Source organism: Nerophis ophidion, linkage group LG24, assembly GCF_033978795.1.
Source record: "Nerophis ophidion isolate RoL-2023_Sa linkage group LG24, RoL_Noph_v1.0, whole genome shotgun sequence".
In the NCBI taxonomy this organism is placed as follows: domain Eukaryota; kingdom Metazoa; phylum Chordata; class Actinopteri; order Syngnathiformes; family Syngnathidae; genus Nerophis; species Nerophis ophidion.
This window is the reverse complement of record NC_084634.1, coordinates 42032993-42053128: the sequence shown is the minus strand read 5'-3', so window position 1 is coordinate 42053128 and position 20136 is coordinate 42032993. Positions and strand designations below refer to the sequence as shown.

The 20136-nt window shown below is 35.0% G+C and overlaps 1 protein-coding gene across 8 annotated transcripts in view; it reads left to right on the top strand.

Annotated features, from left to right (window-relative positions):
* The first annotated feature begins 14859 nt into the window (after positions 1-14859).
* Positions 14860-20136, top strand: part of LOC133542339 (ovarian cancer G-protein coupled receptor 1-like) — a 621591-nt gene continuing 616314 nt past the window's right edge. For all 8 annotated transcript variants that reach the window (XR_009804133.1, XR_009804132.1, XR_009804131.1 and 5 more), the window contains exon 1: positions 14860-14953. The gene's annotated coding sequence lies outside the window, so the exon portion shown is untranslated. The remainder of the gene's footprint in view (positions 14954-20136) is intronic.

Below are 20136 nucleotides of genomic sequence, written 5' to 3'. Positions count from 1 at the left end.
CTTATTTAGAGAATATTAAATACATGTTTACTGTATTAATATTAAAGAATATGATTAATATATGAATATTAAATATGTTTTCAGTATAGGATTATTAAATACATGTTCAGAGTATGAATATTAAATACATATTTAGTGTATGAATATTAAAAAATATGATTAGTATATGAATATTAAATACTTGTTTAGTGTACGAATATTTCAGTGTATAAATATCAAATACATGTTTACTGTATGAATAATACATGGATATTGTACAAATAGTAAAATAATGTTTAGTGTATAAATATTAAATACATGTTTAGTGTATGAATATTAAATACATGTTTAGTGTATGAATATTGAACACATGTTTAGTGTATAAATATTAAATACATGTTTAGTGTATGAATATAAGTGTATGAGAAACCAAACTTATGTAAAAAAAATAAAATAAACATTAAAAAAAAGGAAAAAGAGAGAGAGGACCAGATTTATAAAGAGGGAACGTGCGCCCTCCTGTGGACTTCTGAGGCAACTACACACAAATAAATTAATTATTTCCGAGTGTGCCTTATTTAGAGAATAATAAATACATGTTTACTGTATTCATATTAAAAAATATGATTAATATATGAATATTAAATGTGTGTTTAGTATATGATTATTAAATACATGTTTAGTGTATGAATATTAAATACATGTTTAGTGTACGAGTATTTCAGTGTATTAATATTAAAAAATGTTTAGTGTATGAATATTAAATACATGTTTACTGCATTAATATTAAAAAAATATGATTAGTATATGAATATTAAATATATGTTTGGTATATTATTATTAAATACATGTTCAGAGTATGAATATTAAATACATGTTTAGTGTAAAAATATTAAATACATGTTTAGTGTAAAAATATTGAATACATGTTTAGTGTATAAATATTAAATACATGTTTAGTGTAAAAATATCAAATACATGTTTAGTGTATTAATATTAAATACATGTTTAGTGTATAAATATTAAATACATGTTTAGTGTATGAATATTAAATATATGTTTAGTGTATGAATATTAAATACATGTTTAGTGTAAAAATACTAAATACATGTTTAGTGTATAAATATTAAATACATGTTTAGTGTATGAATATTAAATACATGTTTAGTGTATAAATATTAAATACATGTTTAGTGTATGAATATTAAATACATGTTTAGTGTATGAATATTAAATACATGTTTAGTGTAAAAATATTAAATACATGTTTAGTGTAAAAATATTAAATACATGTTTAGTGTATGAATATTAAATACATGTTTAGTGTAAAAATATCAAATACATGTCTAGTGTATTAATATTAAATACATGTTTAGTGTATAAATATTAAATGCATGTTTAGTGTATAAATATTAAATATATGTTTAGTGTATGAATATTAAATACATGTTTAGTGTATTAATATTAAATACATGTTTAGTGTATAAATATTAAATACATGTTTGGTGTATGAATATTAAATACATGTTTAGTGTAAAAATATTAAATATATGTTTAGTGTAAAAATACTAAATACATGTTTAGTGTATAAATATTAAATACATGTTTAGTGTATGAATATTAAATACATGTTTGGTGTATGAATATTAAATACATGTTTAGTGTATAAATATTAAATACATGTTTAGTGTATGAATATTAAATACACGTTTAGTGTATAAATATTAAATACATGTTTAGTGTATGAATATTAAATACATGTTTAGTGTATGAATATTAAATACATGTTTAGTGTATAAATATTAAATACATGTCTAGTGTATAAATATTAAACACATGTTTAGTGTAGAAATATTAAATACATGTTTAGTGTATGAATATTAAATACATGTTTTGTATATAAATATTAAATACATGTTTAGTATACAAATATTAAATACATGTTTAGTGTACAAATATTAAATACATGTTTAGTGTACAAATATTAAATACATGTTTAGTGTATAAATATTAAATACATGTTTAGTGTACAAATAGTAAATCAACGTTTAATGCATAAATATTAAATACATGTTTAGTGTATGAATATTAAATACATGTTTAGTGTATGAATATTAAATACATGTTTAGTGTATTAATATTAAATACATGTTTAGTGTATAAATATTAAATACATGTTTAGTGTAAAAATATTAAATACATATTTACTGTATAAATATTAAATACCTGTTTAGTGTATGAATATTAAATATATGTTTAGTGTATAAATATTAAATACATGTTTAGTGTATTAATATTAAATACATGTTTAGTGTATAAATATTAAATACATGTTCAGTGTATAAATATAAGTGTATGAGAAACCAAACTTATGTAAAAAAAAAAAAATAAACATAAAAAAAAAAGGAAAAAGAGAGAGAGGACCAGATTTATAAATTGGGAATTTGCGCCCTCCAGTGTACGTCTGCCGCAACTGCACACAAATAAATTAATTATTTCCGAGTGTGCCTTATTTAGAGAATAATAAATGCATGTTTACTGTATTAATATTAAAAAATATGATTAGTATATGAATATTACATATGTGTTTAGTATATGATTATTAAATACATGTTCAGAGTATGAATATTAAATACATGTTTAGTGTCCGAATATTTCAGTGTATAAATATTAAATACATGTTTAGTGTAAAACTATTAAATACATGTTTAGTGTAAAAATATTAAATACATGTTTAGTGTATAAATATTAAATACATGTTTAGTGTAAAAATATTAAATACATGTTTAGTGTAAAAATATTAAATACATGTTTAGTGTATGAATATTAAATACATGTTTAGTGTAAAACTATTAAATACATGTTTAGTGTAAAAATATTAAATACATGTTTAGTGTATAAATATTAAATACATGTTTAGTGTATGAATATTAAATACATGTTTAGTGTATGAATATTAAATATATGTTTAGTGTATAAATATTAAATACATGTTTAGTGTATTAATTTTAAATACATGTGTAGTGTATTAATATTAAATACATGTTTAGTGTATAAATATTAAATATATGTTTAGTGTATAAATATTAAATACATGTTTAGTGTATTAATTTTAAATACATGTTTAGTGTATAAATATTAAATACATGTTTAGTGTATAAATATAAGTGTATGAGAAACCAAACTTATGTAAAAAAAAATAAATAAACATAACAAAAAAAAGGAAAAAGAGAGAGAGGACCAGATTTATAAAGAGGGAATTTGCGCCCACCTGTGGACTTCTGCCGCAACTGCACACAAAAAAATTTATTATTTCCGAGAGTGCCTTATTTAGAGAATAATAAATACATGTTTACTGTATTAATATTAAAAAATATGATTAGTATATGAATATTACATATGTGTTTAGTATATTATTATTAAATACATGTTCAGAGTATGAATATTAAATACATGTTTAGTGTACAAATATTTCAGTGTATAAATATTAAATACATGTTTAGTGTATAAATATTAAATACATGTTTGGTGTATAAATATTAAATACATGTTTAGTGTATGAATATTAAATACATGTTTAGTGTAAAAATACTAAATACATGTTTAGTGTATAAATATTAAATGCATGTTTAGTGTATGAATATTAAATACGTGTTTAGTGTATAAATATTAAATAAATATTTAGTGTATTAATATTAAATACATGTTTAGTGTATAAATATTAAATACATGTTTAGTGTATAAATATTAAATACATGTTTACTGTATGAATATTAAATACATGTTTAGTGTATGAATATTAAATACATGTTTAGTGTATGCATATTAAATACATGTTTGGTGTATGAATATTAAATACATGTTTGGTGTATGAATATTAAATACATGTTTAGTGTATGAATATTAAATACATGTTTAGTGTATGAATATAAGTGTATGAGAAACCTAACTAAGGTAGAAAAATAAATGAATAAATAAAAAAAGGCCGATAGAGCTGTGCGACAAAACAATACCAATATTTATCGCAAAACATTAATAAATAAAAAATATAGCATGACATAAAAAAAATAGGAAAAATGGAAAAATGCCGATAGGGCTGGGCGATTAAACGATCAATCAATCAATGTTTACTTATATAGCCCTAAATCACTAGTGTCTCAAAGGGCTGCACAAACCACCACGACATCCTCGGTAGGCCCACATAAGGGCAAGGAAACACTCACACCCAGTGGGACATCGGTGACAATGATGACTATGAGAACCTTGGAGAGGAGGAAAGCAATGGATGTGGAGCGGGTCTAACATGATACTGTGAAAGTTCAATCCATAATGGATCCAACACAGCTGCGAGAGTCCAGTCCAAAGCGGATCCAACATAGCAGCGAGAGTCCCGTTCACAGCGGAGCCAGCAGGAAACCATCCCAAGCGGAGGCGGATCAGCAGCGCAGAGATGTCCCCAGCCGATACACAGGCAAGCAGTACATGGCCACCGGATCGGACCGGACCCCCTCCACAAGGGAGAGTGGGACATAGGAGGAAGAGAAAAGAAACGGCAGATCAACTGGTCTAAAAAGGGAGTCTATTTAAAGGCTAGAGTATACAAATGGGTTTTAAGGTGAGACTTAAATGCTTCTACTGAGGTGGCATCTCGAACTGTTACCGGGAGGGCATTCCAGAGTACTGGAGCCCGAACGGAAAACGCTCTATAGCCCGCAGACTTTTTTTGGGCTTTAGGAATCACTAATAAGTCGAAGTCCTTTGAAGGCAGATTTCTTGCCGGGACATATGGTACAATACAATCGGCAAGATAGGATGGAGCTAGACCATGTAGTATTTTATACGTAAGTAGTAAAACCTTAAAGTCACATCTTAAGTGCACAGGAAGCCAGTGCAGGTGAGCCAGTACAGGTATATATGTATGTATATATGTATATAAAGGTATATACAGTATAGGTACATATGTATGTATATATGTATATAAAGGTATATACAGTATAGGTATATATGTATGTATATATGTATATAAAGGTATATACAGTATAGGTATGAATGTATGTATATAAAGGTATATACAGTATAGGTATATATGTATGTATATATGTATATAAAGGTATATACAGTATAGGTATATATGTATGTATATATGTATATAAAGGTATATACAGTAAATAAATAAATAAATGGGTTGTACTTGTATAGCGCTTTTCTACCTTCAAGGTACTCAAAGCGCTTTGACACTACTTCCACAGTATAGGTATATATGTATGTATATATGTATATAAAGGTATATACAGTATAGGTATATATGTATGTATGTATGTATATAAAGGTATATACAGTATAGGTATATATGTATGTATCGGTATATACAGTATAGGTATATATGTATGTATATATGTATATAAAGGTATATACAGTATAGGTATATATGTATGTATATATGTATATAAAGGTATATACAGTATAGGTATATATGCATGTATAGGTATATACAGTATAGGTATATATGTATATAAAGGTATATACAGTATAGGTATATATGTATGTATATATGTATATAAAGGTATATACAGTATAGGTATATATGTATGTATATATGTATATAAAGGTATATACAGTATAGGTATATATATGTATGTATATATGTATATAAAGGTATATACAGTAAATAAATAAATAAATGGGTTGTACTTGTATAGCGCTTTTCTACCTTCAAGGTACTCAAAGCGCTTTGACACTACTTCCACAGTATAGGTATATATGTATGTATATATGTATATAAAGGTATATACAGTATAGGTATATATGTATGTATGTATGTATATAAAGGTATATACAGTATAGGTATATATGTATGTATCGGTATATACAGTATAGGTATATATGTATGTATATATGTATATAAAGGTATATACAGTATAGGTATATATGTATGTATATATGTATATAAAGGTATATACAGTATAGGTATATATGCATGTATAGGTATATACAGTATAGGTATATATGTATATAAAGGTATATACAAGATAGGTATATATGTATGTATATATGTATATAAAGGTATATACAGTATAGGTATATATGTATGTATATATGTATATAAAGGTATATACAGTATAGGTATATATGTATGTATATATGTATATAAAGGTATATACAGTATAGGTATATATGTATGTATATATGTATATAAAGGTATATACAGTATAGGTATATATGCATGTATAGGTATATACAGTATAGGTATATATGTATATAAAGGTATATACAAGATAGGTATATATGTATGTATATATGTATATAAAGGTATATACAGTATAGGTATATATGTATGTATATATGTATATAAAGGTATATACAGTATAGGTATATATATATGTATATATGTATATAAAGGTATATACAGTATAGGTATATATGTATGTATATATGTATATAAAGGTATATACACTATAGGTATATATGTATGTATATATGTATATAAAGGTATATACAGTATAGGTATATATGTATGTATATATGTATATAAAGGTATATACAGTATAGGTATATATGTATGTATATATGTATATAAAAGGTATATACAGTATAGGTATATATGTATGTATATATGTATATAAAGGTATATACAGTATAGGTATATATGTATGTATATATGTATATAAAGGTATATACAGTATAGGTATATATGTATGTATATATGTATATAAAGGTATATACAGTATAGGTATATATGTATGTATATATGTATATAAAAGGTATATACAGTATAGGCATAATGTGATCAAACTTTCTTGTTCTTGTCAAAAGTCTAGCAGCCGCATTTTGTACCAACTGTAATCTTTTAATGCTCGACATGGGGAGACCCCAAAATAATAGGTTACAGTAGTCGAGGCGAGACGTAACAAACGCATGGATAATGATCTCAGCGTCTTTAGTGGACAGAATGTCAACGATGTCAATATATATTGCAAAAGACATCAAATCGAAATCAATTAAAAAACACAGTAATTTGAAAAAAAACATAGGGCTGGGCTGTAAAACAATATAATATATATAATGATAGACACATAACTGATGTTAAAAAATAGGAAAGTGGGGGGGGGGCAGACTTATGAAGAGTGAACGTGCGCCCTCCTGTGGACTTCTGCCGCAATTGCACACAAAGAATATTCATTATTTCTAAGTCTGCCTTATTTAGAGAATAATAAATACATGTTTACTGTATGTGTCAGGACTTTGACTTGGATTGATTTTGCTTCTTTGATGCAGAGGGAATTTGGAACGAGCCAGGCGAGAATGTGAGCACATGATTAATTTAATGATATACTATAATTAAAAAAAAGCAAACAAAGGGCGCTCACAAGGAGGTACGAATACTAGGCTACAAAATACAAACATGAAACAAAAACACTTGCTCGATGGCATGAATAATAATGAACTATAAATTAAAACAACGCGATGGCATGGTTATGATCAACAAAAACAAAACACTTACTGTGACCAAACAAAGGGGCATGAAAGCAAGGTGCGTGGCAGGTGATCGGGGGCATGAAGGTAGCATGCAGCATGCAGCATGCAGCATGCAGCATGCAGCATGCAGCATGCAGCATGCAGCATGCAGCATGTAGCATGTAGCATGTAGTGTTGCAAGTAAGCAGTATGCAAGGCACAAGCAAAGTTCCCAGGCCGATGAACAGAAAACAAATGACTTAAATAGTGACTATGATGATGAGAAACAGGTGTGGGGCTGAGGGCAGGGGCGTGACTTGGAGACCAGGTGGAAACTAATGAGTAACTATGGAAACCAACAAAACCAGGAAGTGCAAAAACGGGAAACAGGAGTCCAAAAACAAAACAAAACATGATCAAACATAAACCCAGTTTAACAGACATGACAGAATGAATATTAAATATATGATCAGTATATAAATATTAAATACATGTTTAGTATATTAGTATTAAATACATGTTCAGTGTATCCATCCATCCATTTTCTACCGCTTATTCCCTTTCGGGGTCGCGGGGGGCGCTGGCGCCTATCTCAGCTACAATCGGGCGGAAGGCAGGGTACACCCTGGACAAGTCGCCACCTCATCGCAGGGCCAACACAGATAGACAGACAACATTCACACTCACATTCAAACACTAGGGCCAATTTAGTGTTGCCAATCAACCTATCCCCAGGTGCATGTCTTTGGAGGTGGGAGGAAGCCGGAGTACCCGGAGGGAACCCACGCATTCACGGGGAGAACATGCAAACTCCACACAGAAAGATCCCGAGCCTGGATTTGAACCCAGGACTGCAGGAACTTCGTATTGTGAGGCAGACGCACTAACCCCTCTGCCACCGTGAAGCCCCATGTTCAGTGTATGAATATTAAATACATGTGTAGTGTATGAATATTAAATACACGTTTAATGTATGAATATTAAATACATGTTTAGTGTATGAATATTAAATACATGTTTAATGTATGAATATTAAATACATGTTTAATGTATGAATATTAAATACATGTGTAGTGTATTAATATTAAATACATGTTTAGTGTATTAATATTAAATACATGTTTAATGTATGAATATTAAATACATGTTCAGTGTGTGAATATTAAATACATGTTTAGTGTATTAATATTAAATACATGTTTTGTGTATGAATATTAAATACATGTGTAGTGTATGAATATTAAATACATGTTTAATGTATGAATATTAAATACATGTTTAATGTATGAATATTAAATACATGTGTAGTGTATTAATATTAAATACATGTTTAGTGTATTAATATTAAATACATGTTTAATGTATGAATATTAAATACATGTTCAGTGTATGAATATTAAATACATGTTTAGTGTATTAATATTAAATACATGTTTAATGTATGAATATTAAATACATGTGTTGTGTATGAATATTAAATACATGTTTGATGTATGAATATTAAATACATGTTCAGTGTATGAATATTAAATACACGTGTAGTGTATGATTATTAAATAGTTTAGTGTTTGAATAATAAATACATGTTTAATGTATGAATAATATATTCAGGTTTAGTGTATGAATAAAAATATATGTTCTCTCACTATTATGTTAGATCCACTATGGACTGGACTTTCATAATATCATGTTAGACCCGCTCGACATCCATTGCTTTCGGCCTCCCCTGGGGGGGGGGGGGGGCGGGGGTTGACCACATATGTAGTCCTCTCCAAGGTTTCTCATAGTCACTGTCTGTCACCGACGTCCCACTGGGGTGAGTCTTTCCTTGCCCTTATGTGGGCTCCATACTTGCCAACCCTACCGGATTTTCCGGGAGACTCCCTAAATTCAGCGCCTCTCCCAAAAACCTCCCGGGACAAATTTTCTCCCAAAATTCTCCCGAAATTCAGGTGGAGCTGGAGGCCACGCCCCCCTAACCCCATGAGGACCTGAGTGACGTGTCTGAGAGCGTGTCTGCCCAATGAAGTTATAACTGTAGAATGATCGAGGGCGAGTTCTTGGTTTCTTATGTGGGTTTATTGTTAGGCAGTTTCAATAACGTCCTCCCAGCGCGGTAACAACACACAACAACAGCAGTCACGTTTACGTATAACTCTACCGTAAAGCAGTTTGTCTGCCATAAACAGCAATGTTGTGACACTCTTAAACAGGACAATACTGCCATCTACTGTACATGATACACCACAACACCTCCAGGCAACTTCAACCCTTTACTAATACCCTCCTCCATTCACATCCCATCTCCTCGGATTGTAAATAACCTAATGTAAATAATCAAATGTATTTCTAATGTATATACTTGTTCGTATGCTATGTGAACTGACTATGTTCTCTGCTGGCTGTACATATCCTACTAAATAAGACCTACACTCTTTCAATGTCCATTTCTCTGTTGATGCAATTGTTGATGACTGAAATACTGATATCAACCAAGCTCCTCATCCCACCCCCAGATTGTAAATAATGTAAATAATTCAATGTATATACTATGATGATTAACATGTGTGATGACTGTATTATGCTGATAGTATATATTTGTACCATCAATAATTTACATCATTCAATGTATATACTGAGACTTTTATTAGTAGATTGCACAGTACAGTACATATTATTAGTAGATGTCACAGTACAGTACATATTATTAGTAGATTGCACAGTACAGTACATATTATTAGTAGATTGCACAGTACAGTACATATTATTAGTAGATGTCACAGTACAGTACATATTATTAGTAGATTGCACAGTACAGTACATATTATTAGTAGATTGCACAGTACAGTACATATTATTACTAGATTGCACAGTACAGTACATATTATTAGTAGATGTCACAGTACAGTACATATTATTAGTAGATGTCACAGTACAGTACATATTATTAGTAGATTGCACAGTACAGTACATATTATTAGTAGATTGCACAGTACAGTACATATTATTAGTAGATTGTACAGTACAGTACATATTATTAGTAGATTGCACAGTACAGTACATATTATTAGTAGATGTCACAGTACAGTACATATTATTAGTAGATTGCACAGTACAGTACATATTATTAGTAGATGTCACAGTACAGTACATATTATTAGTAGATTGCACAGTACAGTACATATTATTAGTAGATTGCACAGTACAGTACATATTATTAGTAGATTGCACAGTACAGTACATATTACTAGTAGATGTCACAGTACAGTACATATTATTAGTAGATTGCACAGTACAGTACATATTATTAGTAGATGTCACAGTACAGTACATATTATTAGTAGATTGTACAGTACAGTACATATTATTAGTAGATTGCACAGTACAGTACATATTATTAGTAGATTGCACAGTACAGTACATATTATTAGTAGATGTCACAGTACAGTACATATTATTAGTAGATTGCACAGTACAGTACATATTATTAGTAGATTGTACAGTACAGTACATATTATTAGTAGATTGCACAGTACAGTACATATTATTAGTAGATGTCACAGTACAGTACATATTATTAGTAGATTGCACAGTACAGTACATATTATTAGTAGATTGCACAGTACAGTACATATTATTAGTAGATTGCACAGTACAGTACATATTATTAGTAGATTGCACAGTACAGTACATATTATTAGTAGATTGCACAGTACAGTACATATTATTAGTAGATTGCACAGTACAGTCCATATTATTAGTAGATGTCACAGTACAGTACATATTATTAGTAGATTGTACAGTACAGTACATATTATTAGTAGATTGCACAGTACAGTACATATTATTAGTAGATGTCACAGTACAGTACATATTATTAGTAGATGGCACAGTACAGTACATATTATTAGTAGATGTCACAGTACAGTACATATTATTAGTAGATGTCACAGTACAGTACATATTATTAGTAGATGTCACAGTACAGTACATATTATTAGTAGATTGCACAGTACAGTACATATTATTAGTAGATTGCACAGTACAGTACATATTATTAGTAGATTGTACAGTACAGTACATATTATTAGTAGATTGCACAGTACAGTACATATTATTAGTAGATGTCACAGTACAGTACATATTATTAGTAGATTGCACAGTACAGTACATATTATTAGTAGATTGCACAGTACAGTACATATTATTAGTAGATTGCACAGTACAGTACATATTATTAGTAGATTGCACAGTACAGTACATATTATTAGTAGATTGCACAGTACAGTACATATTATTAGTAGATTGCACAGTACAGTCCATATTATTAGTAGATGTCACAGTACAGTACATATTATTAGTAGATTGTACAGTACAGTACATATTATTAGTAGATTGCACAGTACAGTACATATTATTAGTAGATGTCACAGTACAGTACATATTATTAGTAGATGGCACAGTACAGTACATATTATTAGTAGATGTCACAGTACAGTACATATTATTAGTAGATGTCACAGTACAGTACATATTATTAGTAGATGTCACAGTACAGTACATATTATTAGTAGATTGCACAGTACAGTACATATTATTAGTAGATTGCACAGTACAGTACATATTATTAGTAGATTGCACAGTACAGTACATATTCCCTACAATTGACCACTAAATGGTAACACCCCAATAAGTGTTTCAACTTGTTTAAGTCGGGGTCCTTCATCAATTCATGGTACAAATATATACTATCAGCATAATACAGTCATCACACAGGTTCATCATCATAGTATATACATTGAATGATGGACATTATTGATAGTACAGTTACATAGTTGAATACAGGGGCATCACAACAACATAATAATGTGTTCATCGCACCACTTTATGTATCGATATCGCTTGATATTGGAATTGGTAATTAAGAGTTGGACAATATCGGAATATTAGATATCGGCAAAAAAGCCGTTATTGGACATCTCTAATGTTTAGTTATTTTGTTGTAAATTATGAACGTCAGAAACATTCCTAAAAAGTCTTCAGAGTTGAACAACACTTTTATTATGAGTTTGACTTCTTTCTGCTTCTTTTCACTCACGACTTATTGTGTTGTTGTCTTGTTTCTTTTGGCTTTGAGTCAAAGACTTTATACACAGAACAAAATACCACTAAATTAAAAAGTGCTCGCTAAATTAAAAAGTGCTCTCTAAATGAACATTGTACTAGTAGTTGTACTACACATCATACTACATGAACATTGTACTAGTAGTTGTACTACACATCATACTAAATGAACATTGTACTAGTAGTTGTACTACACATCATACTAAATGAACATTGTACTAGTAGTTGTACTACACATCATACTACATGAACATTGTACTAGTAGTTGTACTACACATCATACTAAATGAACATTGTACTAGTAGTTGTACTACACATCATACTACATGAACATTGTACTAGTAGTTGTACTACACATCATACTACATGAACATTGTACTAGTAGTTGTACTACACATCATACTACATGAACATTGTACTAGTAGTTGTACTACACATCATACTACATGAACATTGTACTAGTAGTTGTACTACACATCATACTACATGAACATTGTACTAGTAGTTGTACTACACATCATACTAAATGAACATTGTACTAGTAGTTGTACTACGCATCATACTAACTGAACATTGTACTAGTAGTTGTACTACACGTCATACTAACTAAACATTGTACTAGTAGTTGTACTACACATCATACTAACTAAACATTGTACTAGTAGTTGTACTACACATCATACTAACTGAACATTGTACTAGTAGTTGTACTACACATCATACTACATGAACATTGTACTAGTAGTTGTACTACACATCATACTACATGAACATTGTACTAGTAGTTGTACTACACATCATACTACATGAACATTGTACTAGTAGTTGTACTACACATCATACTAACTGAACATTGTACTAGTAGTTGTACTACACATCATACTACATGAACATTGTACTAGTAGTTGTACTACACATCATACTACATGAACATTGTACTAGTAGTTGTACTACACATCATACTACATGAACATTGTACTAGTAGTTGTACTACACATCATACTAACTGAACATTGTACTAGTAGTTGTACTACACATCATACTACATGAACATTGTACTAGTAGTTGTACTACACATCATACTACATGAACATTGTACTAGTAGTTGTACTACACATCATACTACATGAACATTGTACTAGTAGTTGTACTACACATCATACTACATGAACATTGTACTAGTAGTTGTACTACACGTCATACTAACTAAACATTGTACTAGTAGTTGTACTACACATCATACTACATGAACATTGTACTAGTAGTTGTACTACACATCATACTACATGAACATTGTACTAGTAGTTGTACTACACATCATACTACATGAACATTGTACTAGTAGTTGTACTACACGTCATACTAACTAAACATTGTACTAGTAGTTGTACTACACATCATACTACATGAACATTGTACTAGTAGTTGTACTACACATCATACTAACTAAACATTGTACTAGTAGTTGTACTACACATCATACTACATGAACATTGTACTAGTAGTTGTACTACACATCATACTAACTGAACATTGTACTAGTAGTTGTACTACACATCATACTAACTGAACATTGTACTAGTAGTTGTACTACACATCATACTACATGAACATTGTACTAGTAGTTGTACTACACATCATACTACATGAACATTGTACTAGTAGTTGTACTACACATCATACTAACTGAACATTGTACTAGTAGTTGTACTACACATCATACTAACTGAACATTGTATTAGTAGTTGTACTACACATCATACTACATGAACATTGTACTAGTAGTTGTACTACACATCATACTACATGAACATTGTACTAGTAGTTGTACTACACATCATACTAACTGAACATTGTACTAGTAGTTGTACTACACATCATACTACATGAACATTGTACTAGTAGTTGTACTACACATCATACTACATGAACATTGTACTAGTAGTTGTACTACACATCATACTACATGAACATTGTACTAGTAGTTGTACTACACATCGTACTACATGAACATTGTACTAGTAGTTGTACTACACATCATACTAACTGAACATTGTACTAGTAGTTGTACTACACATCATACTAAATTAACATTGTACTAGTAGTTGTACTACACATCATACTAATACTACTACAATAGTTGAAGTCCTATTTTGTAATGTTTGTCCTCTATGTTTTCATGTATGAAAAGTGCAAAGTGTGATTAAGTGCAGTTGACGGCACAGACTACTCCCCTCCTAGGCTCCTCCCACCTCCCAGGCTCCTCCCATCCCCCCAGGCTCCTCCTATCTCGCAGGCTCCACCCACCTCGCCTCCACGGGACCAGACAGTCGCAGCGGTGCCGGTGCCGATACCGACTCGGCAGGGGATGTCGATGACGACACCAGGAGACTCGGTGAGTACTGACTCGTATTTTCTCCTACACTACTTGGCAGGTCCATGCTGGCGCTATTCCTCTCAACAACAATAACAACAACAACAATTAGAAGTGCAACTTTTCTTTTCAAGGGAAATAGCCCCCAGGCTGTCGATTTATTGCGGACGTGATCGTCGTCGTGTGACTGTCGACTTTGTTCCATCTTTTTAAAAGTAGAACTAGAGAACTGGAGGGACAAGCGGTAGGAAATGGATGTATGGAGAAGGAGGATGGATGCGCAGCTGTGACAAGTTAGCTTGATGACTCGACATGTGCGACTTGATGTGGAATCGAGAGTAGAAAGACTGACTAAACATTCATTTCAATCTGGAATTGTGAAATTGAGAGAAGAAAGACTGACTAAACATTCATTTAATTCTCCTCATGATGCCAAACATCGGTTATGTCGATATCGGTGCGTCGGTATCATAACAATACTGGCGTGATGCGATCGATATGTTTTCTTCTGTTTACTTCCTGCAGGCTTTAAGCTGTTAAAGAACATGTATTATTATCATCATTCATCATTTTTAATATCATTACAAGCACTGAAGAATCATTTGGCCGATACGGTGCATCCGGACAGTATCATACATTTTATGTCACAGCCTTTACTCCCAAATGGGACAATTCATTTTTCTCCTCAAAATTCTACACACAACACCCCAACATGCAATGTGAAACGTTTTTATTTTCAATTTAGCAGAGCAAGTCATGTAGTGGACATAAGTATTTGCTGGATGCACCTGTGGATGCACCTGTGGCAGCGATATCAGCCTCAAGTCTTTTGGAATACCTTGCCAAGCTATCTTGGGGGCACTCTGGCCCCATTCCTGTTTGCAGCGCCTCTCAAGCTCCATCAGGCTGGATGGCAAGCAGTGGTTTCCATCCAAAGCTAGGAATTTCAAAAAATGTTGATAATACATTTTCAAATAAACAAATAAGAATGAAGTTGTGATTATGGGGTGTTGTGGGTCAGATGTTCAGGTCAAACAAATATTTCTTTCATTTACAAAAAAATGCAGTAAGTTGTACAGATTTATAAGACTAGAGAGAAAGTCAAAGATAAATAGAGGGAGTAGAAATTGAAAGGTAAAATAAAACACATTTGGGTGTAATAATAGATCATCAAATGAAATCTCATGTAAAAATATACAACATAAAAGTAGGAAGAAACACGTCAATAATGAATAAAACAAAACATGTTCTACAACAAAAATGACTTGATATTGTCTCCTGCTCACTAGTCTTACATATCTGACTCATTGTGCAGAAATAAGTAGAAAAATACACTTCTTTCACTCACTGTGTTACAAAAAGATCAAATATAATAATACATCATGTTGGATATAAAGAACATACAAACTATATTTATTCAATCACAATTATTGATTATGAACACAATTATGAACTCCTCTCTGAGCTGCTACCTTACCGTGGTAGAGGAGTTTGCGTGTCCCAATGATCCTAGGAGCTATGTTGTCTGGGGGTTTTCATGCCCCCTGGTAGGGTCTCCCAAGACAAACAGGTCCCAGGTGAGTGATCAGACAAAGAGCAGCTCAAAGACTTCAATGGAATTACAACGAAATGAACCCAGATTTCCCTCGCCCGGACGTGGGTCACCGGGGCCCCGCTCTGGAGCCAGGCCCGGAGTTGGGGCACGATGGCGAGCGCCTGGTGGTCGGGCCTGTTCCCATGGGGCCCGGCCGGGCACAGCCCGAAGAGGCAACGTGGGTCATCCCTCCAATGGGCTCACCACTCATAGGAGGGGCCATAGAGGTCGGGTGCATTGGTGAGCTGGGGCGGCGGCCGAAGGCAGGGCACTTGGCGGTCCGATCCTCGGCTACAGAAGCTAGCTCTTGGGACGTGGAACGTCACCTCACTGGGGGGGAAGGAGCCTGAGCTAGTGCGCGAGGTAGAGAAGTTCCGGCTGGATATAGTCGACTCACCTCGACGCACAGCAAGGGCTCTGGAACCAGTTCTCTCGAGAGGGACTGGACCCTCTTCCACTCTGGCGTTGCCGGCAGTGAGAGGCGACGGGCTGGGGTGGCAATTCTGGTTGCCCCCCGGCTCAAAGCCTGTACGTTTGAGTTCAACCCAGTGGACGAGAGGGTAGCTTCCCTTCGCCTTCGGGTGGGGGGACGGATCCTGACTGTTGTTTGGTGCTTACGCACCAAACAGCAGTTCAGAATACCCACCCTTTTTGGGTACACTCGAGGGAGTACTGGAAAGTGCTCCTCCGGGTGATTCCCTTGTCCTACTGGGAGACTTCAACGCTCATGTTGGCAACGACAGTGAAACCTGGAGAGGCGTGATTGGGAAGAATGGTCGCCCGGATCTAAACCCGAGTGGTGTTTTGTTATTGGACTTTTGTGCTCGTCACAGTTTGTCGATAACAAACACCATGTTCAAACATAAGCGTGTCCATATGTGCACTTGGCACCAGGACACCCTAGGCCGCAGCTCCATGATCGACTTTGTAGTTGTGTCATCGGATTTGCGGCCTTATGTTTTGGACACTCGGGTGAAGAGAGGGGGCGGGAGCTTTCTACCGATCACCACCTGGTGGTGAGTTGGCTGCGATGGTGGGGGAGGATGCCGGACAGACCTGGCAGGCCCAAGCGCATTGTGAGGGTCTGCTGGGAACGTCTGGCAGAGTCTCCTGTCAGAGAGAGTTTCAATTCACACCTCCGGGAGAACTTTGAACATGTCACGAGGGAGGTGCGGGACATTGAGTCCGAGTGGACCATGTTCCGAACCTCTATTGTCGAGGCGGCTGATTGGAGCTGTGGCCGCAAGGTTGTTGGTGCCTGTCGTGGCGGTAATCCCAGAACCCGTTGGTGGATACCAGCAGTGAGGGATGCCGTCAAGCTGAAGAAGGAGTCCTATCGGGTTCTTTTGGCTCATAGGACTCCGGAGGCAGTGGACGGGTACCGACGGGCCAAGCGGTGTGCAGCTTTAGCGGTCGCGGAGGCAAAAACTCGGACATGGGAAGAGTTCGGGGAAGCCATGGAAAACGACTTCCGGACGGCTTCGAAGCGATTCTGGACCACCATACGGCGCCTCAGGAAGGGGAAGCAGTGCACTATCAACACCGTGTATGGTGCGGATGGTGTTCTGCTGACTTCGACTGCGGATGTTGTGGATCGGTGGAGGGAATACTTCGAAGACCTCCTCAATCCTACCAACACGTCTTTCTTTGAGGAAGCGGTGCCTGGGGAATCTGTAGTGGACTCTCCTATTTCTGGGGCTGAGGTCGCTGAGGTAGTTAAAAAGCTCCTCGGCGGCAAGGCCCCGGGGGTGGATGAGATCCGCCCGGAGTTCCTTAAGGCTCTGGATGCTGTGGGGGCTGTCTTGGTTGACAAGACTCTGCAGCATCGCGTGGACATCGGGGGCGGTACCTCTGGATTGGCAGACCGGGGTGGTGGTCCCTCTCTTTAAGAAGGGGGACCGGAGGGTGTGTTCCAACTATCGTGGGATCACACTCCTCAGCCTTCCCGGTAAGGTTTATTCAGGTGTACTGGAGAGGAGGCTTCGCCGGATAGTCGAACCTCGGATTCAGGAGGAACAGTGTGGTTTTCGTCCTGGTCGTGGAACTGTGGACCAGCTCTATACTCTCGGCAGGGTTCTTGAGGGTGCATGGGAGTTTGCCCAACCAGTCTATATGTGCTTTGTGGACTTGGAGAAGGCATTCGACCGTGTCCCTCGGGAAGTCCTGTGGGGAGTGGTCAGAGAGTATGGGGTATCGGAATGTCTTATTGTGGCGGTCCGATCCCTGTATGATCAGTGTCAGAGCTTGGTCCGCATTGCTGGCAGTAAGTCGGACACGTTTCCAGTGAAGGTTGGACTCCGCCAAGGCTGTCCTTTGTCACCGATTCTGTTCATAACTTTTATGGACAGAATTTCTAGGCGCAGTCAAGGCGTTGAGGGGTTCCGGTTTGGTGGCACGGGATTAGGTCTCTGCTTTTTGCAGATGATGTAGTCCTGATGGCTTCATCTGGCCGGGATCTTCAGCTCTCACTGGATCGGTTCGCAGCGAGTGTGAAGCGACTGGAATGAGAATCAGCACCTCCAAGTCCGAGTCCATGGTTCTCTCGCCCGGAAAAGGTTGGAGTGCCATCTCCGGGTTGGGAGGAGACCCTGCCCCAAGTGGAGGAGTTCAAGTACCTAGGAGTCTTGTTCACGGAGTGGGGGAAGAGTGGATCGTGAGATCGACAGGCGGATCGGTGCGGCGTCTTCAGTAATGCGGACGTTGTATCGATCCGTTGTGGTGAAGAAGGAGCTGAGCCGGAAGGCAAAGCTCTCAATTTACCGGTCGATCTACGTTCCCATCCTCACCTATGGTCATGAGCTTTGGGTCATGACCGAAAGGATAAGATCACGGGTACAAGCGGCCGAAATGAGTTTCCTCCGCCGGGTGGCGGGGCTCTCCCTTAGAGATAGGGTGAGAAGCTCTGCCATCCGGGAGGAGCTCAACGTAAAGCCGCTGCTCCTCCACATCGAGAGGAGCCAGATGAGGTGGTTCGGGCATCTGGTCAGGATGCCACCCGAACGCCTCCCTAGGGATGTGTTTAGGGCACGTCCAGCTGGTAGGAGGCCACGGGGAAGACCCAGGAACCGTTGGAAAGACTATGTCTCCCGGCTGGCCTGGGAACGCCTCGGGATCCCCCCGGGAAGAGCTAGACGAAGTGGCTGGAGATAGGGAAGTCTGGGCTTCCCTGCTTAGGCTGCTGCCCCCGCGACCCGACCTCGGATAAGCGGAAGATGATGGATGGATGGATGGACAATTATTGAAATTCAATGACTTGGTGCATTTGCAAACATCTAAAATGATGTACAAAGTAAACTACAACCTATATATCTATCTATCTATTTATCTATCTATCTATCTATTTATCTATCTATCTATCTATCTATCTATCTATCTATCTATCCATCCATCCATCCATCCATCCATCCATCCATCCATCCATCCATCCATCCATCCATCCATCCATCCATCCATCCATCCATCCATCCATCCATCCATCCATCCATCCATCCATCCATCCATCCATCTATCTATCTATCTAATATATATGTGTGTGTGTGTGTGTGTATATATATATATATAATATTTACATATATATGTGTGTGTATATATATACAGTATATGTGTGTAT